Source organism: Augochlora pura, chromosome 2 (genome assembly GCF_028453695.1).
Source record: "Augochlora pura isolate Apur16 chromosome 2, APUR_v2.2.1, whole genome shotgun sequence".
NCBI lineage: Eukaryota > Metazoa > Arthropoda > Insecta > Hymenoptera > Halictidae > Augochlora > Augochlora pura.
The window spans coordinates 6,159,120-6,183,547 of NC_135773.1; the positions used below are offsets into that span (position 1 = coordinate 6,159,120).

A 24,428-nucleotide genomic window follows, 5' to 3' on the forward strand; every position below is an offset into this window, starting at 1 on the left:
GCGTTCTCCGGTGGCCTGTCCTGCTAAAGGTGACTATCTCGTAGAGAGAAGCTTTTGGCGGACGGTTGTCGGTTAGCCCCTGCGTCGGTTCGGTTCCTCTTCTTTCTCCTCTTTCTCTCCGGCTGAGATACGACCTCGATTCCATATGGCTCGTGAATCGCACGGGAAAGGAACAGCCTCCCTTTTTCCTTCGCCTCGCGTCTCCCTTCGTCGATCTCCCTTTTTGTTATTCCTCCGGACTGAGGGCAGAGGACGGCAAAGCATGGAGGAGGAGACCGGCCGAGGACGGGGGAGGGACACCTAAATCGGCGGGTAAACGCGGCGGCCCGACGCGACGCTTTGGCCCGTAGTATGCGTGCGAGTTGTGGGTTGCGGGTCGCGGGTTGCGGGTTGCGGGTCGCGGGTTGCGGCTCGCCGCGTCGTGGCTGGCTACTTACCGGCCGTGAAATATGAAATTAAATTCATTAGGCTTCTCGCGGTTATAATAAATCGAACGATTGTACGGGGATGGAAGACGTACCGGGCTTATAACTCAGACGGTCTGAATGGAAAATGATGAGAAATGTCTCTCATTGAACGCTGGGGGGTCCAGAACCCTGTTGTCCTCTCTCCTTCTCCTTCTCCTTCTCTCCTTCCCTCCCTCTCTTTCAGAAGATCCTCCGTCCCACTACCGATTCGTTCTCCGCGCGGCTGACTTTTGGCCGTCTCGTGAACGCCGAACCAGGTTACTATCAAGCGATCCGAACAGCTTCTCCGACCTCTCGACACCGCGCAAAGTTCTGGTTCCACGAACCGATGTTCGCGGACGACGGACTACAATGCGACGACGGTGCAACGGTCATATCTCGTACGAGTACCATCATCGAGATCGTAGAAACGAACTACGCGGGCGAATTGGTTTCTCGATGCTGCGCGAATGCTCGTTCGCCGACTCGAAAAATGTGTCAACGTCGCACGTCGCTCGCAACCGTTTCACTCGCCCTCCCCCCCGCCACCCTCCGCCGTTCTCTCTCCCTCCTTAATAATTTATCCGAGAGCCGCTTCGCGGTGTAAATCACTCGATGGAAAGGCCAGCTCGCCGGCTGATTTATATCTGCGAATTTAAATGGAACGAAGTAACCGGTCTTCGAAGTCAGAGACTTCGATTCCTGTCGATCGAGATATTCGCGCGACGCGGCTTCGCCTTGGTCCGCGATTCAAATTGGGAAAATCTGTTCGAGCATCTTCTTTCACGGCTTTCTCCGTACGCGGGTTCGATCGCACCTCGATTCGTACGCCGCGCTGAAATGCCGCGAGTGTCGCAATATTCCTTTGATCGCGAATTGCGACGCGTCGACCGCCGCGTTTCACGTTAAATCGCATTATCCGCCGCGATTCAATTTTCGATGCTGGTCTATGAAATTTCGTGCGATCGCGAACCGAACGAATACCTTTAACCGGAACCTCATTGATCGTCGAGGGAAAAACGCGATTCAATTTCCATCGAGTCGAAATTAATTTCGCGCTGTTGCCACTTGCCGCGTTCATTATCGTCACGAGATACGCTATCCGCTGCAGGGATTGATACGGTCCGGCCAGCGATAAAGGATTCCATGGTTGGGCAACGAACGGAAAAGAGAGAGAAGTAGAAAGCGGCGATGCCCGAGTCAATTTTGTGTACCATGGAATCTGAGTTTTGGTTTTTCGAGTATCGTCGACCCTCCTTGGAAAAGTCAGCTAGAAAAATGGCTAGAGAAATAGCTAGAGAAATAAAGAGCTATAGAGCTGCTAGTGGTTGAGAGAGCAAAAGAGAGCGAGAGAGAGAGAGGAAGAGAGCTGGAAAGAGAAGGAGGAGAAAGAGACAGACAGAGAGGGAGGTGTCCGCGTGAAAATTTATGGCCGAGCTCGCGTCCGTAGCGTCGTTAAACGAGCGCAGCCCTGAATGGAGTAAATGGGCTGTGATTTGTACATTGACAGGCACGTAATGCCACAACATCGGAGGCATCGGTATTTTTCGTTCGAGGAGGAGCCTTTGAGCGCGCGCCACGAAGAATGCCTCGTGTTTTGCCCGAATCGTCCACTTTTCGCGCACCATGAAAGAGATAACGACCTCTCGAGTGCCTCGGCCAAATATCCATTCTACGCTGTTTTCCTCTTTAAACCAGAGTCCCCGTAGGCGTGTCGATTTCTGCCAGCTGCGCGTCACGTCCCGTTCACCGAAATCGTTCGACCGAGCCGTGCTAGTTTTTCTCTTTATGCTCTCACTCCTTCTTTCTACCTAAACGCCAAACCCAGAAAACTACTGCACGCGCAGCGTGCGACGCCCGTATTGCATACATTGCATATTATTCGATTTTCACTTTAATTTATTTATAAATGCAGGTAAACCTCCTTTATATCTAAGTCTTGTAAAACGGATCAGTCAAACTGAATACTAGCGAGGTTGTACAGGTCGAGACTGACCTACCCAAACGAAATGGAGCAGGAAAGTTTACATGTGACGTAAGGTTATGTTTCTTATCATAGCATGTTAATTACACATTGCACAGGACACGAACAAATCAAGGAGATTGTATGATTTTATTTCGGCCGCGGCGATAGACTCGTAGCCGGATTCGTAGACAGATTCGTAGATGGATTCGCCGAACGGCTTATCCCATTCCTCGACTGCGTGTATCGAATATCGAATAGACATCGAAACCAGGTACCAAGAAAGAAATGATAGCGACGCAAACATCCGGCGAGCATTATCGTGATAACCTTTCCCAGAGGATCGATACGCGGGATTATTAGCTTGTTGGGGTGCGGGCCCACGATTTTTCGTGATGCGAGATGCGAGATGCGAAACGCGAAACGCGAGCCGACTGGACCGAGAATCGCACCGTCGGGCGACTGAACGACAGAACGCGCGGCGCCGCGACGTTGAGGCGCACCGAATCAATGGTATTTTACGAATCTCGAATATCCATCGAATCGAGTAGATCGAATCGCGCGATTCGACGCGCGCGCTACGCTCTAATGCCGGGAATGGACCGAGACAGCTGCGGAAAGCTGACCTTTTCTCGGCCGACCGGCTGCGGTACACTGCGCGTCGAAATACTTGGTCCCGCGACGTTCCCGTCTCCTTATACTTTGGATAAAGATCGTTCTCGAGTCGAATTGTCCTGCTCGATCAGGCGAGATTCACCATCGAACAGGGTCCGGTCCAGCACGGTCCGCCCCGACAGGAAAATATAAACGGTTTGTTGTCGATTGTGTGTACACTCGTCGGTTAATTGGGCTCATTGTGGCCGATTCGGGCGTGCTCGGCCGGCCCGGTGCCCCAAGTCCAGCCAGGATAGGGACAGGAGACCTCGCGCAGCTCCTTTTCCGCTCCGGCGACCAGCAAGAAGACCAAACGCCGGCCCGGGCCCAGACGCGGGTCCACAACCGAGAGATGCCTCGATTTCGGTCGCGATGGGGTAGGTAAGCGGCTGGCAACCCAGGCGGTCGACCACCCTCTGCCTCTCTCTCTCTCTCACACACACACACGCACACACACTCACACATTCACACATTAACTCACTCACTCACTCGATCTTTCCTTTTTCCCTTTCTTCTGAAAGCGACCCGACCGAACCTCGAAAAGTGCTCTCGCAGGCTCCATTGTCGCGCGAACGCGTCTTCGAGAGAAGAGCAAACATGCTTAACCTCCCGACCTATTGTCGCGAGGGATTATCCGATTTGCTGTGCGCGCCCGTCGGAATGCCCGTTAGAAGCTGCACAGGTTACTCTCGCGCGATCGTCCCGCTCCACCGACGCTCTCGTCACAGCTCTCCTCCTCTCTCCATCGTGTCCCGCCTCCTCTGCACTTTGCCACTCCGCGGACGCATCCCTTCGAGATCGACCGAGAATCCGTGCCTAATCCGACGCCGTTTATCGGCGCGAACCCATTCCGACCGGTCAGTAACGTCTTTCCTTTCGTTAGCCTTAATGTCTCCCGTTGTTGCGAAACTGTTCGCGGATCGGTCGAACTTTCCATAACCGGTTGTCGACGGGCGCCACGGTAATTCGTTTCGTTACATTCAATTCTCTCGAATAGTTCCCCAGCTTGTAAACAAAAGTGGACAATTTGGAACGAGGAGAAACAATTACTCGAGTCTCGCGTTTTATAGTCGCTGACAGTCTGCAACTTCAAAAACGAATCGCGAGACTCTATAATGATCGTATCTCCTCTTCCGAAATCGCCCAGTTTTGTTTATAAGCTGGCGGACAAGTCGGGTGAATTTACTGCATTTCCAAACGTTTTTTTCGAGGTTTTCTCGGACGCCCGCAACCTAATACGTTTTGGCAGCGTGCGACATGTGGTCTTCCGGAAAAGTCGAAAACCGAGTTGCGTATCGTTGAAAGGAAGCGGCCAGTCATCCTGTGGGTATCGTTGCTTTCGATCAACGGCCTAAAACGTGAGATGGGAGACGAGAGACGGGCGGCGAGAGGCTTTCCGGGATCTCTGATTCAGAAAAACGCAGGAACCGGGTGTCCGAGGGGGGCGGTGGACGAGGGTTACGAGTTATTGGATTACGCGTCCGCATTGTCCCCGTAACGGGCAGCTGTTCCCGCTGTCCCCGGTGTCCCGTAGGCGACGCAAGATGCACGCCGAATATGAAAATAATATTTCCTTTTGGCATCGGTATGATCGATATTTATTCAAGCGTCGGGGCCAGCATTGTATCGCAGACCCGAGATCTCGTTCGACTCGCATTGTACTTGAAAGACGCTTTTCTCTCTTCGGAGATTGCCGAGCCCGACAATAGATTGCCGCGATCGATCGGCGAGACGCAAAGTCGCCGCGAGCTTTCCTTGTGTCCGCGACCGCGACCGGTGACGTCCCTGCGTCCGTCACGGTAGAACGCCCGGTGATTTACTTCCTTTTCTCAACGAAAATTTGAGACGGACGGGAAGAGTACTCGCGGCGCGAGACGGCGTTTCGTTCGAACCGATAACATTGTGTCGAGGATAACCGGTATCTATTCGCGTGTTGTCACCGATGAACTTTGAACCTGCTGAGGTCGAGTTGCGCTATGAAACGCGCTACGAATCGCGCCGGCTGGGTTGCGCAACAAGCGCCACCGCCGAGAAAGATCTCGGAATTGCCGCAACTTGCACGAAGTCGGTCGGACGGCGATCCTCTATACTCTATGCTAACCAATTCCTACTCGAGTTGTCGGCTTGCGAGAGAACTCGACTCTGTCTCCCTCCCTTTCTCTCTCTCTCTCTCTCTCTCCCTTTTTCTTTCTACCTGCGCGTCCAAGGAGACGAAACTTCGATCCCGCGAAATTGGATTCGCGTCCTGGCTGAGTTTTAAACTTCGTTTGAAGGCGAACAAACGACGCGATGCGAGCGCGGCTGGTCGCGAGCACCGATGCGGTGCTTCCTAACTTTTAGATTCTTTGGTTCGAAAGGGGTGCCAGCCACTGCTCGGCTAAGTGACAAGTTTTACCGCGGTCTCCTTATTTCCGCTCCCGACTCCCAGCCTACCCCCTTCTTTCGTCGCGAGAATAAGAGAAAGGGAAAAAGGGTTGTCGCGTTATTCGTCGCAACGTAAGATTAGGCTCTTTGACGTCGACGATGTGAGGGGTGGAGGGATCGGGCGACAAAGCAGCCCAGTTCTCTGATAATGCAAACTGAGACTTACGTTATTCTACGGTAACCGGAAGACACGCGAGCTTTTGTTGGCTTACCTGAAACAAAAGAGAACGATCAATTAAAAACGATTTAAATAGGATAGAAATGAAATCGTAACTTTGTCGCTATTAATAATTTTGTTGGTGTGCCTGATTTTCCTACTTTTTCCACATTTAGATATAAGCTTGATAAAGGTATTCAATCGTTTAACGGGATGAACCCTTTGTTACAATAGAATAAAATAACAATCTTATAATGCACTTATTATATATTATATGTTGCGCCACTATGAAATATGTCACATTTAAGCTACCAAACCAGTCAATATTTTTCTGAGATTTTTCTTTCACAATCTTTAAAGCCATAAAAATGTTTTTCTTGGAATTTGTTATATGAAGCACATATTACACTAAAAAGTCATGCAAGATTGAAATAAATCCAATCTTGTTGTTATAACACAATATACATTCGTCGCCTTTAGGGTTCGGTAGTGTTAAGATTCTTTTTATAGAAATAAATAGATAAATTAATTTATCCGATCGTGAACATCCTAATCATTCAAATCGTCGCGGCCATGGACGAGAGCATAGAGGTAGTTTCGCGTAAACCGTTCCGCGGCGTGGTCGGAGAAACCGTGAAAATTGTTGGGATTACCGAAGATGGAAACGTCGAGGCTCGCGCGAGTGCTAACCTTTAGCTCCCTGCGCGATCGGGGAGTTTCGATGGTACGACACACCCAAACAGGATGCCGCGGGAAGATAACAACGTCGTGCTCGATCCTTCCTCGATATCGACCGACTAATTTCCTCCTCCTCCTTTACCTGCCGATCGTTTCTCGAATTTTTTCCTCCTCCTCTCCATGGCGGAGTCGCGACCGAATTCAGCCCACCCTCGTGAAATCGGTTTGCTCTCTCGCATTGGACTTCGCGCAAGTTCGATTGTCGAAACGAATGAAATTAACACTTATTCTCAAAATTTACGCAAACGTCTTGAATTCAAACCCGATTCTTTTATGTCGAATTTCAAAAAATACATTAAGTACAAAAATCAATTTAGCAAATACTTTTTGTTTTGTACCTGGTATTCAATTGTCAATGCACTTTATAACTTATTTTACCTCTTCTGATCGTTGTTATTTTTACCGAGTTGAATCGTGTCAGTTAATGAAGACTAATTGAAACTTACAGTTAATACTAACAGGTGATGAAGACCTCTAATTGAAAGTTTAAATAGTGAAAAGAATTAGTTATTCCCAAAACTAAATATAATTTTAAAGTTTTACAATTTTTTCAAGATTAAACGATTACATCACAAGGGTCTGTATGTATGCTAGTGAACTCGTCGCAAGCTTAATTTGTTAAGCAGCACTGCGGAAAATTGCTGGTGAACGTTATACAAAATTTCAAATAGCAATTATTATTATATATTTGCTACTAGGTACTTTTAAATCATAAAACTGAAATGTGCGTAATCCGGAGCAAAATAAACATTACAAAGAACAAGATTCTACGACAGAGATGTTCTAAAAAAAATATCAAGTTTTTCCTAATCACGTTCGTCATTTTAGTCGCATTTGTGATATAACTATCGGATTAACTTTGTCATGCGTCAACAATTTTCGACTCTGCCCAATTTCATTGAAGTATTGGGTTTATTCAGTCCGTTTGAATAAATAAATAATTGTGACTACGTCGATGGGGTGAATCGAGCGTCGGCTTTCATTTGGAAGGGCAGGGTCGATCGCGAGTGGAAGAATCGCGGGTACTCGCGCGCTCGTTCGACCATGATGCGACTGGTTCGACGGGGAGTTTGCATGGAGCTCATACCGAACGCCAATACCGAAAAGAGTAGAGTACGTCGAAACGACGTATGCGAGAGCATCGACTCGTCGCGTCCATCTTCTCTCCCTCTAACCCCAACGTTTGTTTCACGCGTCCGGCTGTTTTTCGCGCTTCTCTATCGGTCTATCGTTGCGGCCTCTCCGCTCCCCGGGTTCTTTTCGCTCGCCTCGCTTCGTCTCGTCTTGCCTCGCCGCGCCTCGCTTCGACTCGCTTCGACTCGACTCGACTCGTTCCGCTCTGTCTCGTCCGTTCGAACGGCCGATAGATAATTGGCGTTGCGTGCTTCGAGATAAACGGCCGTGATTGGCGAAAATAACGATTAATAATTATCCACTCGCGGGATCCGAGGCGGTCTGCCCTCTCATCTCGGATCTCTCCGGAGATCCGAGCCAACGGAGGAACAAGAAAGAGGGACGACGAAGGAATAGAGAAGCCACGATATTCGATGCCTGGACCCGCTTTCCGTCTTCCGCTCCCTCTCTCTTTCTCTCTCTCCGCCGTTCCTCTCTCTGCCTCCTTTATTCGTGACCGCCCTTCGTATCTCTTCCCGGACCGGTGCGGTGGTTTACCTGTACGGCCTCTCTACGGGCTGCACGGGTCGTACGGAATCGAGGAGAGTTAGAGTCGCGCGATGAATCTTCGTTCCCCGGCAGCCTTCGCTTTGGCCGGCGCGTCGCCGTATTCCTAGAGATCCCTGCGATTCGCGATCGATCCCGGATCTAGCGTGTTTAGCGCACCACCTCGGATTCCCTGAGTGGTATCGTCGCGAGCGGTGCCAGAATCGTGGGAATCGCGGGAACGAATCGCGACGTGTCTCGCCGCGGAAGTCGACAAACGAGGAGCAGAGCGACGCGTGGCACGCGCTCCGATTAGCAGTGATTCGCGCTTCCATTCGGATCCACCTACGTGCGAGCATGCTCGGTCTCCCGCTCGCTCGCTCGCACGTTCGCGCTTCTCTCTTTTTCCTCCGCCCTCCGTTTCGTGTCGTCGCGATCACGGCGGTTACGCGAGTTTGCTGGCGCACCGTGATTTCTTTCGACGATCGTTTCACAGCTTCGCGTTACTCGATGCTTTTTCATTTTAATTATACCGTTCATTAATTCTTCTGATACTCTTCTACTTTCTACCTCGTACTAGTTCTTTTACCATTTTGTACAATATCGTTCTCGCTTTTTCTCCACATTTTCGTACGTTACTTTTGTACGTTTGTCACTTTACGTATATAAAGTGCTATGCTCGATAATTACCAAGTAAATAAATATACAATAAATATAGTTTACATATATTAATTGAACAAGCGTGGAAGTCATGGGGTTTTTAAAACAGAATTGAAAAATGTGTATGTGCATCTAACGGAACGTCAAACAGGTCAATCCTTTGACTGTAATTATTACCAAAAAGTTGTAGCGTGAGTTATTGTACTGCACTTCTTATTTGCAATCGTGTTGCGTGGCTCTAGCTACGTCTACTTTCTGCCTCGTCCCCAGAACCGTGTGTTACTCTCCGCAGTTTGGAACGTCGCGGAATCGGACAAATCTGTCGGACCGCGACGGAATGCGCCGTTTACGATCGTCTCGTTGTTTCATTACGACCCGCCAGTTACGCGATGGGGCACACCGACAAAAAACGCATCCCTGCCCGGTAATTGAAGCGTGCACTATCCCCCCCCCCCCCCCCTCTCCCCTCCTCTCTCTCTCTCTCTCTGTTCGCGACGGTTGCGGTCGTGGTCGCGGTCGCGGTCGCGGTCGCGGTTGCGACGCGGGTGGAACGTCGGCTCCGTGACGCGATACGATTTGATAAGTTGTGTCAACTGCTCGTTAGTTAATTGTCGGTGCGCGACACTCTCGCCGGTCCTGGGCCGGTGTACGCAGTCGCAACGAACCCCCGGCTAACTTTGTCACCCTTTTCAGCACCCTCGCGCATGGACGCGGCCACGGACACGGACACTGGACGAGAACAGGGACATGGACACGGACCCCGCTACAGCCAATGTACCGTCCAACGTCCAATGAATGCCCTTCATTTCCATACTTCGTTCGACGGTCAGTGAGACCAGCTAATCAGATTATTTAACCCTCGTTCGACCTGCCTGTTCTCGCTCGTCTCTCGGTTCCTCGTCGTTCTCGCTCTTTGCTCCGCGCTGTTTCGCTCTCCGATTTCTGCATCCATTGCCCCTCCCTCGTATTCCGTAGTTGTCAACATTAACTTTTTTAGCCGCTATTAACCCTTGGAGAGACCGAGATGGCGGGACACTGCCAGCAACACCGATTTGTACGAGGTAAATAGAAATATTCATTGATTTAGGCATACCGGTTCATATAAATGCAAAGTAGCAAATACATAGAAGTGTACTGACGTGTTTAGTTCAAATACTTTATCTACTAATTTGCTACTGTTCAAGGTATTTTAAAGTATTTGAAACATCCCGTGCCTTTAATTTTTTAAGCGAAGCTAGAATATTATAGATAACATTTATAAGATAGAAGTCACAAAGTTCAAAACGCGTTGAACTTACACTGCTGATTCTCCGTAAAATATGTAAATAAGTTAAACTAAACTTTGCTAAATCTTCAATATAGATCATGCAGTTTTAAATATAATTCTATTTTTATGTTTCCGCTTATTTACTAATTATTTCATGAATTTGTAGCTTCATTTCTTGAACGACTAGAAATTCAAGTTAGATCAACGATGTAAGAATACTCCTGTACAGAACAGAAAATTCTCCTTGTATGCTTTTATATAGAAAGCTAAGACCAGAAATAGTACGTCAACCCTCGAGGGTGAGCAGTTTGAGTCACGATCAGAACAAAATATTGATGTTCCTGTCTTATATGCTAGGTACTGTAGAAGACGCAAGGTGAGAAATTAGGTGGGCTGCTTCTTTGGCAAAGATCTTTATCCGACTGCCTCTTTCTCTTCGAAAAAGGGCCTCCTCCCCTCGACGAACCATCTCATCACCCAAACAGAGACCTCCTTATCTCGGAGACACAAACAGTGCGCCGCCTGACCGGCGACCATCTCAGAGATCGCTTACAGTACCAAGTAGAATGTGTTGAATCTTTTCAATGAAATTTTATATTTGCCTCTATAAACAAATTATAGACGCGTATTTCAAGATATAACGAACAAGCGTGTCACAAAGATATGAATACGTCAAGGAGGAAATTTTTGAAAATCTTCCAACGGGTCGTATGACGTATCGTCGCGTTCCCTTGATCTTCGAACAAAAGAGTTTTCAGAAGAAAAAAAATCGGTTTTCGCCGTGAAACAGAAAATCTGGCGAGTTTTGCGCCGGGTGCTCGAACCAGCCGCTCAATCGTAAAATCGATGGTGCACTGCGAGGAGGGAGTTCGCTGTCTTCTCGCTGTGACCAGGGTCGGGTTTCGATTTCTACGAATCTGCCTCGCAAAACAGATTCTGCGATAGCGAAACGCGACAACGGGAACCCTCGAAAGTCGAGAGAATACAAAGCTGGATAGCTGAAATCAATGCTCGCTTTTCGGTTGGATTATTCGGATAGGTACGTTCCGATGAACACTCCACTACCTTTTACAGTTAATCGTGAACACATTCACGAGTAATATAAACGCGGAATTTCTATTCACGTCCAACACATTATACGTTCACGAATAAAGATGTCCAAAGAATTGTAGCCAATAAAAGTTGAAATGAAATTTACTTGCGCTTTACACAATATAAAAGCTACTTGTAATGTATAGTATGCTTCCTTATTATTCAGTAAAAATGTTTCCTTATTAAATTGCTACAACAACTCTCTCTCTATATTCGTCGTTTTTCCTTTTTCCTTTTGTCAAGATTCTCAAGACAATTTTTCATCACTTTTTTCTTTCAACAGTAGGGAAAGCGCTAGTAGATTTCTATCCATTTCAAAAAGTCATTTCATTATTTTTACATATACTTTTCTATCTGATACACGCTGGTATACCGAACAATAAATGAATAGTACGCAAATCATATGCAAAGCATGCATCTGGTCGCACGCCTCTGACGTTGATAGAAAGCATTATCTAAGTGCGGACGATGCGCACATTGACAAAATCTTGACTTCACAAGTTTTAAAGGAATATTGCTTTTCTTTCACTTTTAAAGTTGTTCAATTATCACGTTGTATAAAATTTACATAATTTCTTTTCGTTAAGGTACGCGCAACTAATTTGATCGCAATAAAAATCGTTTAAACTTGTTTTATCACTTACAATTCACGAAGCACGAATATATTAAATGAAAAATGTTTATGAAAATATTCATGATTTATAATAGAATGATCGATCTTTCGAAGTTTGTATATTGCCGCACCCTCTCGAAGAAGATAAAGAGAAACCAAGAGACAGCCAGAGAGAGAGAGAGAGAGAGAGAGAGAGAGAGAGAGAGAGAGAGAGAGAGAGGGGGGGTGAAGAACGAGTCGACAAGGGGTTATAACGTAATTGTATTAGTTGGGTAGGGTCCGTGGAGAGCAGCGGGGTCCTGCCGTAAAATTAATGCCTTCGGCTTATCAGTAGCCCAACACTTCGGCGGCAAAAGTGCCGCGTTCCGAGCACTGGCGCGGAACTCGGGGGACGCTGGTCCGTTGAGAGCGAACGCGATCCCCGATTTCAAGATCGGTCAACACCGGTGACCGACTGGAACGTTCTCGACTAATTGCCGGGTGTTCGCGACATTGAATCGAATCGAATCGAATTCCATCGCGTCGCGTTGTTCAGTTTCTCGCCACCGTTGTGGCCACAGCCACGTTTCCAATTATCGTGCGCTGCACCGCCAATTACATCCGACTTTTCCATTCTAATTCTTCGACTCGTTTCGTGTATTCGTAGCTCGAGCCTCGAAAAGGAGCCCCGAAAAGGAATCTCGAGGAAGAACGGCCCTCTTTTCGGGCGACGCTCGCGCGTGTAGCTCTCGGGATCGCGGACGTTTTCGGTAGGCTATTTCTCTCCTAATGAATGCCCCATTAGGTAGTAACGGAAGGTATGCACCGCGCGCGGGTTCTGTCACCGGTGTAGCGAGCCGATCCTGCTCGATGTAAATCGGATTAATTAAAGGCCGACCCGGAGAACGGGTAGGGGCGTAGCGAGCTTTTATTCGGCTCGACGACGCGAGGACGACCGCTGCGAGAGACCGAGCCGAGTAGCAGCAGGAAGGAGGAGAAGAAGAAGAAGAAGAAGAAGAGAAGGGAGAAAGAGTAAGAAGAGGAAGAAGACCAGAGAACAAGCAAAGAAGAAACAGCCACGGTGCCTGCTTCGTGTTATTTGCAAGAATCTTTCCTGCTTGCTCGACGAAACCGGAAATTCTGTCTTTGCGTCTATTGTATCTTCGCGTTACTTTTCTGCGGGTAGGGTTTGATACTCGGCTGCAGCGGGAAAGCAAAATTATAACAAGGTATAGAATCTCGTGCGCGACCGTCGAGGGATTCGAGTCATCAGGGTGGTATCGTCCTTGGACGATTACGAAAATTTGTCGAGTCGAGAAGGCGAGACGTTTGAGCGGAATAAACGGGTTCTGCTCCGCAGATCCGGGGCCGACGTAAAACTCGAGACGCGTCGAGCGTGACGAATCTCGTTGGCAAACCCAATACCAGGATCGAGATGTTCCTGATTGAGAAGTTAGACGGCCACGGCTGGGCAGGGTAGAGTGGTTGAGGGTCGGGCAGCGAGGAGAACGAGAGAAGCGGTAGGAAGAGGCGACCGCGCGAGTGTGCCGATGTGCGCGCGACGAGAAGAGACGAGTCAAGACGAGACGAGACGAGCCGAGACGCGACGCGACACGATCGTGTATCGAAGCGTGGAGGAAAAAATTGGATCGGTCACGGACACGTGCCACTATGCCGCACGATCTCGTTCGTTCCCGTTTCAAACCGAAAAAGAACCCCGATACGCTTCGCCTCTGAAATCTCCATCCCCCGACTCGTTTTTCCCTACTTTTTCCTTCTCCTCAGCCCTCCGGACCATCGCCGCTCGATCCCGTATGCGCGTGTTTAAGGCACGGCCACCGAAATTTCTAGAAGAACGCTAAGATTTATCGAGAAAAACTTGCTTTAATCCCGTAGGGGTGGAGCCTCGAGTAAACCTTTAAAGTAAGGATGACTTCCGGCAATTTTTTTAGAACGTAAAACATCGATGAATCATTTCGTCACTTTCCATATCTATTCTCTGTCATTTCGAGAAGACGTATAAATTTTGTTAACGTTACATTCGATATTCACGTTTACTGTAATAATAAATCTTGTTTTCAATGAACCTCTCGGTCGACGGTGTCGATTGGCGAGCAGTCTAAAGTTTTTTTATCTTTCGATCTAGAACAAGAAATAAAACGAGTCTCTTTTTCTATAAGAAACCACGCGTCGTATGAACCAAGATCCTGTTTTAAAAAATGCAAAAGAAGCGATAATACTCGACTCTGATAACAAAGGAGTGTTTGCGTAAAAGTTTTTATTGCAACAAAAATTGCTCCTTTGTTTTTAGAGCGAGTGTCATGATTCTTTTTGTATTTTTCAAGTCAAGATTTAGGTTCACACGACGCTATATCTATTATGAAAATAGTTCGTTCTATCCTTTACTTTACATTAAAGGAAAAAAATGCTAGACTGCACGCCGATCAACACCGTTGACTGAAAGATTCGCGGAGAACGAGACTTATTATTTCAGTAAACGTCGATAACATGTAACGTGAGGAAAATTGATGTACCTTGAAATATCCAAGAATATGTATGGAAAGTTTCGTCAATGTTTTACATTATGAAAATGTTGCCGAAAATCATCGTTATCTTAAGGATTAAGATAATTTATTAACAATTGAATCGTGTGCTTTGTACGACATGATATTTTTATCTATTGCTTATCGTTTCATTGAATAAAAAGATTATATTATTGGGCAAACCATCTAATAACAGAGAACAAACAATAGGTACTTTTATCCCAGATTCTCACGAACTTCGCGATTCATTTCAAGGTTTTAATCTGCAAATTTCTATTTACTGTGCGAAGATCGCTGAATTTTATGCTTCCGAGACACGCAGAACGAATAAGCAACAACTGTACATACAATGGTGTGGATAATTGTAGACTTAAATTAACTTTTATATGTTTTTACGTTTCTACATTACAATTACTAGATAATGAAAGTATGCAAGTATATCATGTTATTAATTTTTGTTTAAATATTAGTAAAATCGTAGATGTACCTTGAGTTTCTAATTATTCGCAGCATTGTTGGTTATGCCACAATTTAATTGAAGTATCCTATACATTCAAAGAGAACTAAACAAAACGTTATATTCGTATATTGCCTTATTATAACAAATAAAATATAGAAATAAACAAGCACGTCATTTTGTTAAGTTTTCGTGTGAATATTAATAACAATGTGAGATACTTGGAGTATATATTGCATACAATTATGCATACGACTGCATGTCGATTGCAAAAGTTAGCCGTCCTCCAACGTTGCTGTGATTGCATTCGGGAAATCTGCGGCTGTTTTATTCTAAACGCCTTCGGAGAAATTTCGCGTTGTCTGTATATCGGCGCACGAGTTTTACTGGTTAGGCCGGCCTCCCTTGGTCCCTTTCCGTCCTTTTTCCCCACTCCGCGATCTCTTTCTGTCCGAGGCTTCTTCGCCGCCCCCTTAGACCGTACCCTAAGCCGCGAAGGAGAGAAAGAGAGAGTATAGAGCAGCAGTCGCTAGGTTTAGGGGATGCTGAGTCATACGAAGAGCACAGAAGCAGGAGCAGAGGCCAGTCGTTGCGGAACGGTGCGAGGCAGCGCGGCAGAGCGGCGGCGTGCCGCATAGCGGATACATGGCGTGTCACCCCGAATATTATTCGAGTGCCTGACAGAGCAATCTGTGAATGCGCGATATTGTCTGGTGGTGGCGGCGCGGTGCGTTCCGTCCCATCCCGTCCCATCCCATCCCATCCCAACCTATCCCATCCCATCCCATCCAGTCCCGTCCCGTCCCGATGTACAGAAGCAATGTGGGACCAGGAATGGCACGCGTGCAACGCCGAAAACTTCCCCCATAATCTCTGGCCGCGGAATCGCAGAATCGTGGACATCGCGAACCATCCGGCAACCCACTTATCCACTTTTCGTTTTGACTTCTTTCCTCGTTTCTCGCCCACTGTTTTCCAAAGTCGATTCTCAAAGTGTCGAAAGTCGAGTCCATCTGGCCAGCAGACTTCTCCGACCGTTCTTTCGAACCTCCGATGGAATTTCTTTCCCGTCGCTGAAGAAGGAACAACTCGGAGGAATTCCTTGGGAGAGTTGGTTCTCCGATTGCGGGAATAAATAAGCATTGGGATCAAGTGGCACGAGCGCGCGATAAATCTCGGCCGTGTTCGTTCTTGTTGCGTCTAATTTTATTTTACTGTTCATTTGGGCGTCGCGGAATCGCGAGAAATGCCGCAGCGACGAAACGAAAAAATTATACTTTATTACCGAATTGATTCATTTCGATAATCCGCGATCTTTTAAGAGAACCTGCCGCGTTTCTTATGGGCCTCGTCGCCCATTATTATTATTGTTATAATTATTATTACGTTGAATTTTTGTAGAAAACTGAAAGAGAATCTGGCTCGTTTAACCTAAATAAATCAGATTAAATTATACATTCATAGAAAGTTAACGTCGCGCGACTTCGAACATTTTTGAGACCGAAGCGAACGACCGTAGGGGCCGCGAAGGAATTATGGAAAATCGAACGTGTCCGATTCGTGGCGATGCACCGCGGTGCCGAGTCCAAACGAAAACGGAAGGTAGAGGGAAGGTTTGTCGGAGGAGCGGAAAAACGCGTGCGGAACGGCGCGTATTTAACGACCAACTTGCCCGTGTCGAACGCGGCCATAAAACACGCTCGCGTCTAAATAAAGCGCGGTCCCTGTCCGTCGGAGACAACTTTTTGCTTTGTTCCATAGCCACCGTTCCCTCCCGGTCCCGCTCCCGGTTTCCATTCCGCTCACCGAGTTTCCATATTTTCGAAGTAACAGCGGGCGCGCGCGTCCCGGCTCTCGATTTCGACCCTAGGCTTTCACTCGCAACTACGAGCAAAAATTGCAAAATAACTCGTAGGCTGAACAATGTAGGCGAATCACTTCAGCGAAGATTTATTAAGAAATTATAATCGAGAAGTGAAACAGAGATATCGTTATACATTGACCTTGTTAATCTATGTCCGTATATATTAATGAATTAAATTCAATTAAAATTGTATTATTATTGCAATACATTGTGATATCGTTATGGTCGTTCTCGCAAGGTAGGCATAGACGACGAGACGTTGCGCTTATGAAATGACCTTTGGCCACCGTCGAGCAATCTGGTGACGGACTTCCGTCTACTGTCTACCGGTAAAACATCGGTGAATAAAATTGTATAAATTAGATCACGAGTTCGATCGTTTTAGCCGGCCTCCGCTCTTACGAATGTATCGAATAATAACCGATTGGACGAAAGAAATAGGGTTCGTTTCGCGCGCGGCGTATCGGTGGCTGATATCGCGATGGTCCCGCGAATTTTCGGCCAACGAAAAGCCAGGAATCAGCGGAGGACAAAGGATCGGGGACAGAAGGTAAAACGGATAACTCGTGGGTAATAGTAACGCGAAGGTTAAACGCGGCGACAGCGGCGACGGCGACGGCGACGGCGACGAACAAACGCGTCGCGAGATGGTTGCGAAGGAGCCGGCTGCATCGGTGATCCAACGCGCGTTGGTCTGGCGGGGGCAGAGGACAGAGAACGGAGGGCCGAGGGTTCGTTTCGACCGAGGACGTCGATAAGCGTCTCGCATTGTCCGACGGTCACGTGACCGGCCTCCACCATCCTCCTCTAAACGACGCCGTAGACCCGAGTACCGTCGTTTATATTAAACTCCGAGGTTAATACCGCGGCTTACTCTAATACCGGGCCAACCCTTTGCCCTGCGATACGCCGATAAGGGCTACGGTCTCGCGTGTCCGCGCCTCTACGGCTCGGTGCGTCCGCGAATACCGGCGATTCCGCCCAGCGAGACCGCCAGCAATTCCTGCAGCGTCGATTCCACCCCTTCCCTCTCGCGATTATCGTCTCGACAGAAATTGCCAAAAATCTTGATTAAAAACCAGATAGAGATACAAGCATTTGACCATCGAGATCGAGCTTTAAACCATCCCTCGAAATTATAAGCAATCTATTTAGAAGCGTTAATACGTCGTAAACGGCTGTATATCTGTGTCGGTTGTTCCAGAGGCGAGAACCGCGTACAATTTTTGGTCACCCTCGTTTCGATCGACGATATTGTGGCGAGGCGAGGCGAGGCGAGGCGAGACGAGGCGTGGCGTGGCGTCGAGCATAGAGCGGGAATGGGAACAGGAACGCGAAAGCGCACGGAAGAGGGCAGATAATAAAACGTAAATGGGTAACGCTCAAAGTCAAGGGTTGGGGGATGCGACCCCGACTCGACGCCAAGCAACAATGCGAGAGATAGAGAGCCGGTCGCGAGGATCGTGGTCCCGGTTTCGCAGATAACGCGGTCTCCCCTGCTCCAAAGAGCTTCACATCCCTTTGCGACCGCGCTCGTTGGTTGGTCGGCCGGCTCGCTCTCTTTTCCTTTTGTCTCGACGAGCGTATGCACGCGCCCAACGTCGACCACCGAGAGCGGAGCAGAGAGTGCTGAGCGACGAGCAATCCACGCGTGTCCGAACGACACCTCTTCGAAGCTGATCGACGACGACCGAGGGACGTCGGACTCGGTTGCCTCGCCGAACACCCATAATCTCGAGAGACGCGAGATCGTTCTCGCGTTTACGTAATTCGCTCGCATAAATTCCGTCGAACGGGATTCCCCGGCTGTCTCGCGTCCTTGTCGCTGATTTCGAGCGCGTTGCGACGGGAGAACGTCTCGCGGCCGATTAGACGAGGTTTGTCGCGAGCTGCGAGACGGAACAAATCGGAGCGGAGCAGGGAGGCAAGGCTCGCACGCATCGCCACGCCACGCCGCCGTAACCGGTAACATAACCGCCATACGATCGCGGTTACAATTATCTCTCCTTCTCGCTCGGACGTCTCGACATCTCCTCCGGTCGACGCGCGACCGTCGACGAGCGACGAGCGACGAGCGACGCGCGACATTTCGAGAGCAGGAGCACTAGCACGAACGTTTCACGGCATCGATAAATTACCCGAGGTTAACAGGTGAGCGCGAACGACAGACGGCGATAATAATGACAACGATAAACGCGCCAATAATACGGCAGTTTGATCGGGGACACCAGCACGGGCTCACGATATTAACGATCGGCGCAATTCGGTCGGCCGTTCGCGCGATATTCCCGCTTAAATCTAGGTTACCAGGCTCATCGTATCGCGTTCGGTTCGATCTGCCGAGATTTTCCACGATTTTTCAGATCCTCCAGCTTTCTCGAAACGGTTGCGAAAGATAATTGTTCGAAATTGTTATATGGAGGTTTTGAAACAGTTACGAAGAATGAAATGTTCGTCGATACCTGTTTTAGGTATTAATTATTCGGCTTGTAATAACTATTTGATTATTATTATTATTATTATTTCTCAGATTGGTTACGTATGAGATTGTTAGGTCAATACTGAATTTTACCCACAACTATTGCTACCCTCTTGAAAATGTCCACGTTCGCGCTGTTAAATTTCAACGTTTATCCTTAGAGTTTCGACGAATGCAGAATTTTTCTGGATTGAGCATAATTAGATTTAAAGTCCAAGCAATGAAGACATTAAAAAAACTTAATGATATGTCTACACCCTTTTCCATCTACTGAAACCATGAAAAGAAGAAATAGATTTTTATGTAAGTTATGTCCCTTACAATTGACCTAGATAATTTTTAATTTTTTATCAACATCCTAGTCTAGTCATAATACAATTTTATTTGTTTCTCAAAGCTGTATACCACAAACCACTAGACCAACGAACGAGTTAAGCAAAAATCTTGATTTCTTTGGAAACATCTTGAGTCATTGTACTAACTCCACCGTATCTGTTATAAAATATTGTCCTTTATAATGATTACTTTTCTACATTATATGTATTAAACACTTAGTTAGCTAGTAATTACTTAGTTAGCTTGTATTAATGAACTATTTGCGTGTCGATCATGAGAAAAAGTAAATGCGTTCGAAACAGAGATTTTATATCGGTATGATTCTGACACCGATATTATTCCAGCAATATTATATCGTAACCGATATAATACTGAAATATCAATACCTTTATAATACTGAAACCGATATACTATCAAAAACCGAAATAAATACCAGTATCATTCCGGTATTCCGTTCGTGATGAGTCTCCAGGCTCTAATTATATAACCATGCTTTTATAGGAGATATTATAAGGCCAGTAAATATAATGACGATAAGAAAATAGTACCAGTCATTTACTTATATTTAGAAAAAAATCAAAAAATGGTCACAAAATCTAAAAACCGTTAAAATTGCTGGTAAATATGTCGTAAATATAGCGGTATTTCTGCATTTCGGTTTGTACATATAAGATCCAACCGAAAATTACCCGTATATTACCGGTATTATTCATTTCGATATTAATCCCTGGTTAGAAAGAACGACGAATCAGGCGAAACGAACGGATCGCCTGGATCGTTGCATGTTGAGCAAACGGCCATCCGATAGAACGTGCCGTCGAAGCGATGGGCCTTCCTTGCATCGACTCGCGACGGGAAGAAACGCTATCTGGTGAAACGAAGCCACCGAAGGATGTCCGCGTTACCGAGGCCCGATGGTCCGGGATGGGACCCGCGATCGCGCCGCGAGCAAGGAACAGAAACGTATCGGTTCGACGATACGAGCCAGAGCGAACAACGATCGCGGTTACTTTCTCCTCCCGTCTCCACGATGCCCTCGTTTGCGCGTCCGTTTCGATGCGCTATAGCCGCCACGTGATTGGACACGAAGCACGGAACCAACGCGTCGTTAGATGATTGTGCGGAAAAATCACCGGCCAGATACCCCCTCTCGAACGTCGCGCCGCGCGGCTCGCCAACGAGACCGAGAGCATTCAGATAGAACGTTTAGATACAGCCATAATCTACTTCTTCTTATTCGTATTCTTTCCCCGTTTCTTCCAATTTTTCTTCTTATTTCTCCCCGTTTTCCTTGTACAGCGTCGCCGCAACTTTCCGCGCGACCGGAGCAGGAAAATTCCGCGATCGCGAGCGTTACAGCGGCGAAGAAGCGACGCCTGTTAACGATGTCGTCCGAGTCGACGTTGGTTCGACAGACGGGGAGGGGGGCCGCTAGGTCGTCGGCGAAGACGTTTTAGGAGCGGATTCTTCGTAACCGAGCGAAACGGTTGCCCGGTTGCAGGTTACATTGTTAATTGCGCCGTTAATGCCGAGGAGACTATGCGGAGATCGCCAACAAACGAAAAGCCAATGGTAGCGAGTAGCGAGGACGTGGGTCGACGGTTGTTCGCCGGTTAGCCCGCCGGTTGCCCGCCGCGGCGCTCCGCTCCGCTCCGTACCGCTCCGCTCCGCGCCGCACCGGTTGGCCAAGGCAAAAGGAATTGCATCGCATGCCACGTAATCGTGGGAGTGTTTCCCATCAAGATACACGTAGGTACCGCACTCGCCGTAATACCCTCTCGCATAAATATATCTGCGCCGTGGCTTCGCATGCCTCTACAGGGTGGTCGGCAAACCGGAGACCGCCGAAAACGACGTCCGCGAGGTACGCCCCGTCGAATAGAATGGATCGTCTTTCCGACGAATTCGCGAGTAAGCGGCCTCGCGTACGCTCGAGCGAAACCGTTGATTTGCTTCTCGTTACCGATAGCAGGACGGTTACCGTGCAATGTGGTCTCTCGTCACCCGGTAGAGATCTCGCGAGCAAGCGCAGGAGAAAGCCGAACCACTGGAACGGTCGATCCGGCGAGCTAAACGTACTTTATACTTTATGCACCGTGCCCTCGTTCCACCGTTTTATCCAAACAATTAGACAACAGCGATTCTCGCGACGAGAGCCGTGGCTGCTCTTTCGCCGGGAGACAAGGGCAACGGATCCGAAAATCGAAAATTCTCCCTTCGAGGACGAATTCCTCCGCTTGACTTTCACTTATTACAGCCTCTGGTTTCATAGGGGAAACGTTTCCGTTCGCAACGGATTGCGCAGCAACGGCTTCGATGCTGAATCTAGTCGATACGAGAAATCCTCGTCCGCGAACGCTTAAATCGTGTCCGAGTTGCATGTGATCGTCCGATGACGCGCCATGACGGCGAACCGCGACGCAGAGTGACGAGGAACCACGTGACGAGGATCGACAAATGTTGACAAATCGATGTAGTCGAGCTACGAGTCTTTATAAGATGACGAAATGTTCAGAATAAACTATGGTTGTTAACAACAATTTCGCTTCCAATTAACGAGTCGATCCCTTTGAAATATGTACGCAAAGTGGAAGTTCTTAGATTGCGGTCTCTGTGTCGTTTACCGTGACCTCTGCATCATGACAAAAAGATTTTTGAAGAAGAGCACAGATATTTGATACGTTTTTGTTAAAAAATGAGAGAACATCAGAGATCTTTAATAATAATGCTTTAACTCTCCATCTTCACATTTAGAACGTTGTTTCCTTTATTGGGGCACGGTATCTCACTTTCAAATATATTCAATATGTGTGGGTCATTTCAGATTTTCCATTCACTTCCGCGGACTGATAAATATGTTCTTTAAACAAAAATTAACGAGTAATTATTATATGAGACGACAAATAGAATATTAAGATTGCGTTAATTTATTTAATGAAATTCTTTCATCTCATCCGGAATCTGTATTACCTTTGCGAATCATCTTTGCCACTGACTCCTAGCCTAAGTCTATTAATCGTTTTAAACTCTACACTTTTGCTTATATGGGAAAGGGTTTTCTTGTTAAAATAACAAGTAACAGTAACTTCACTTATCAACGGAATGAACCCTTTCTCACAATGAGAGAAAGATATATATATATATATATAGAGAGAGAGAGAGAGAAGAGTAATAATATGGTGGGAGTCACGCAAGCATAAACGAAGTACAAGATACAAGAACAAAAATAATGCAGATGAAAGGAAAATAAAAGAGAAACAAAGATAAAACAAAACTGAAATATAAACATTTACGACTTTTTTGAATAACGAAATATTAGGGATCTTAAAAGGGGTCTACGCACGCTGGTTCCACTGTGCAATGCGCGACGGCTCGCGTCGTTTCGCGTAAACGATTGTCGGCGATAAAAAGGTTGAAAAGAATCGGATCGAGCTCGGCGTATGAATCGCGAAATTGTCGAGATTGGAAAAAATGAAGATCGACGTGGCAGGGGGGAGGGGAGAGACAAAGTCAGCCAAGGGCCCCTATCGCGTCCGGAGCGAAGGGATCCGCGCAGCCTCCGAGTAAAACGAGGGAAAAAAAGAAGAGGGAAGGAAAAACAAAACGAAGAGGCCGGGAGAAGAAGCGGGTCCTTCGTGGCGAAGGAAAAGAAGAAAAAGAGGGTTGCCGGGCGCGCAGGGCTGAAGGGAGAAAGTCCGAGAATCGGGACATTAGCATAAGCTAAGCCAAGCTAAGCGCGCCCATATAGCACGGAAATAAATAGCCGGTTGTCTCGTATCTACACCGAGATGGTTTAGCATGGGCCGATGAGGTGTCCCCGCGTCCTCGTTGGACCCTCTGAAAGCCTAACCGTCGAGAGGCGTCGCGCCGCATCCTACGATTCCGCCGTTTCTTCATTCCATGGGCGATTCCGTGGAAAATGAAAAGAAAAAAGAACACCGGCAATTCCGCAAACATGCGGAGGAAAACGAAATCGAACGGACTTTCGGCTGTCTCGAAACGATCGTATTGACGGCAAGCTCTCGACCCGCATTGCAACTCTGTGTATCGGAGTCGGGTGTGTCTTAGGGGGTTAGGTTGCGATTTCTCGAGGGACGGCAAAGGAACGAGAGTAGATGGGCGGCAGATAATTACCGCGAGGCCTCGCTGTCGCCGCCGACGCCGCCGACGCCGCTATCGTCGTCGTCGTCGTCGTCGTCGTTGAATGCGAACACACGCGAAACGAGAGAATTGAACGGATCGAGCAGAGAAGGAGAAGAAGGAGGAGGAGATAGAGGATGGGAAGAGGAACGGTGAAACGGATTGCGGACCGTTTAGCGTTTAACGGTCCTTTTAAAGCGTTTCAGAAAATTTCCTGGAACGACGTAAAACGCGCTCGTAAATATCGCGCGCCAGACGTTCGTAAGTAAATAATATTCCATCAACGTTTTAGATTTCGCAAGGCGTTATCGTAATCATTGTTAAACGATTTCGCGCACGCGCGACGCCCGGCGAATGGTTCGTGAACGACCTAAAACGCGTAAAGGGTGATAGGCGGAGGAGGGAACTGGTCTGGAGAAGGGGTGGTCGTAGGAGAACGAGGACGAGGACGAGGACGTGGACGAGGACGAGGAGGATACAAGAGGATGGGGGAAAGGGGCCGAGATAGATACGAAGGGAAGCAGAACCGCGAGCATTGTCTCCGCAGCTCGATGACGATCGGCGCAACATCGACGAGCCCGCGCTCGTCGCATTGTTCCGCCTGCGAATCTCGTCTCTGGCTCTAGCGGGGATCGCGTTCCGGATGACAGTCGCCGCGATGCCCGATAACATCTTCGCGTCGATTAGACGAAGCTGGACGAAGGAAGGAAGGAAGGTAGACAGGCAGGCAGGCAGGCGTGCAGGCAGGCAGGCAGGCAGGCAGGCCAGCAAGCAAGCAAGCAGGCAGGCAAGCGGTCAGGCAAGCTAGCAGGCAGGCAGGCAGGCAGGCAAGCACGATCAACGGACGGACAACAAACGAGAATCGCGCGCGTCAAGAGGCTCCGGCCGTTCGCGATTCGACTTCTTCCGGCGGCCCTGCCACCGATCGCGGAACCACGTTCCCTGGGCACCATTGTC

General features: G+C 47.9%; 1 protein-coding gene across 2 annotated transcripts in view; it reads right to left on the reverse strand.

The window, feature by feature from the left end:
* The window catches only part of Svp (COUP transcription factor 2), a 72,192-nt gene that overhangs the window by 20,320 nt on the left and 27,444 nt on the right, over nucleotides 1–24,428 (reverse strand). The gene's annotated exons all lie outside the window — the stretch shown is intronic.